We start from the raw sequence: 2,291 nt of genomic DNA, 5'->3' as shown, positions 1-2,291 counted from the left end.
AGACGTAGACGAAGATGGAAATGAACTCTATGAAGAAAAGGGAGAGAATTATAAGAAAGAGGAGGAGGTGGAGGACGAAGAAGAAGAAAAAGAAGTGGAGGAGGAGGAGGAGGAGGAGGAGGAAGGAGAAAAGAGAACGAAAAAGGAGGAGGAGGAGGAAGAGGAGAATAAGAAAAGAAGGGGTAGTTAAAGAAGGAAGAGACAAAGAAGAAAAGGGCAGTGTAACCAAAGAAGAAAGATACAAACTGGAGAGAGAAAAAACTGTGCGGCGGCAGTGAAAAGAGCAAATTAGGGAGAAAGAGGTTGGGGGGAAGGGAGGAAGGCAACCTGGAAAAAACAAGAGACAGTTTAATGGGAAAAAGTTGGGAATAAAGAGGGGTTGGGACTTGGGGGAGAGAAAAGCAGCAGCACTGGGGAGATAAAAAGACTGCTTTAAAAAAAAAAAAAAAAAAGACAAAAGGGAAAACACTGAAGAAAAAGATAAGGGATTAAGAAAAGAAAACTACTGCTTACTCTTAAATCAGAACTTCTTCACTGTGCAGAAGTGGCCTACAGTACAGAAACTATAGATCAAAACCCTTAACTTGGTGGAGATATACTGTATATCCTTTTGCTACATGCTTCCCATAGTTCAGTGGTAGAATAAGAAATAAAACATCTCTGCATACATCCCATAACATTTCTTGATTAGTACCTTAATCTAGTGTTAATCTCTTGTTAAAGCTCAGCTCTCATTATGGAGAGATTGTAGTTTTACGTCTATCCTCATTTTACCCTCACTTGGCCCATATTTTCGTCCTTTTGCAAGTTATTTCACCTAGCTCTGTGGAAGAAGGCGACAATATTACCGCTCTACACAATACCCATAGCACATCGTGATTAGCATCAACATTTAGTGGGTTCCTAAATAGCTCACCTGGTAAGCTGCTGTACTCACGCAGTTGTAAGCACTGTTTCGAATCCTCGCAATATTTTACGGCCATACCATGTTGAGTACACCGCTTCCCGTCCGATCAGCGAAGTTATGCAACGTTGGGTCTGGTTAGTACTTGGATGGGTGACCGCCTGGGAACACCAGTTGCTGTTGGCATCCCTACATGTCAAGTGGGGTTGGTGGAGGATTAGTGCCCCTCCCTGTAAAACAATTAACTCTGAGCCCTTGGCCACCCCGTTTGGGATACATGGCGTCTGGCAATGAATGAAAAATGAGTTTAGTGTCAGTCTCTTCTTGCAGCTCAGCATTCAGGATGGAGAGATGGAAATTTTAGGCCAAGTTAACGTAAACAGAGCACTTAAAGTGAACTGAGTTTAGTAAGAATGGTAGCTGTCAATAGGAAGAGAAGCTAAACATTGCTGAAAAAATTAAAGCTATGTCTATCCATTGAATCCGATGACTACGAGCGAGGGTGAAGCCCTTGCGGGTCTCTCGTCAAGTAATGGCGTTTTCACATACGAGGGGGCCCGAACCGGCCCCGCCCGACCGTAACGCTTTTGAGAAGCTTACATCTCAGCAACCACAGGGCGGATCACTGCGTGGTTTGCACCATATAATAGTCCAATTCTTTAAGATTTGTATTTGACAGGTTTCATCACACCTTGACGGTGCACGTGGCATGTGACACGCGCCAAGTGCAGTATGTCAAAAATCTTCAAAAGAGGGCCACATGACAGTTTGTCGTAAAGGCATGAAACTCGGTAGGTAGATAACAATCAATGTACTCTAGGTATCCTCGGTGTTTAAGGCGACATTCCAATGCTTTCAGATTTAAATGCCCTCTCTCGTACCTCGGCGACAAAGGTGTATTACTTGTGTATGTTGTAGCATATTCTTACAGCCTTCCTAAAGATTTCTTCAGCTTTGGAGATACTTTTCGAACTGGAGGACTAAAATACTGTATGACATTTATTGACACATTTCACAACTACATAATTCTCCATAAGTTAATTAAAATCCTCAGGTGGTAACAAGATTAAAATAGTTACATTATCGGACTGAAGGGGTTCATTTTCTCAAGTCCTTGGCTAGCGTTTGAGAAGACAGTTAATCCAAATTGAAAATAGTCTCCTCCGACATCACCATCTTCTACATGTGACTCAATTTGGCTTTAGAAATAACGTGCCTGCCTCAGACACTATACTGAGCATGTACGTCACGTGGAGAGAGAGAGAGAGAGAGAGAGAGAGAGAGAGAGAGAGAGAGAGAGAGAGAGAGAGACAGACAGACAGACAGACAGACAGAGACAGACAGACAGACAGACCGGAGACAATGAAGAAAAAGAAGGGAAACCGTG

At 42.9% G+C, this 2,291-nt stretch overlaps 1 pseudogene; it reads left to right on the top strand.

Moving 5' to 3' along the window:
* Positions 1-971: 971 nt before the first annotated feature.
* On the top strand, positions 972-1,090 carry LOC145408567 (5S ribosomal RNA; annotated as a pseudogene).
* The last annotated feature ends 1,201 nt before the right edge of the window (positions 1,091-2,291 follow it).

This window comes from Coenobita brevimanus, chromosome 77, assembly GCF_032717465.1.
Source record: "Coenobita brevimanus isolate Jiangsu-jjx chromosome 77, ASM3271746v2, whole genome shotgun sequence".
Lineage (NCBI taxonomy): Eukaryota > Metazoa > Arthropoda > Malacostraca > Decapoda > Coenobitidae > Coenobita > Coenobita brevimanus.
This window is presented reverse-complemented; position numbering and strand designations above follow the sequence as displayed.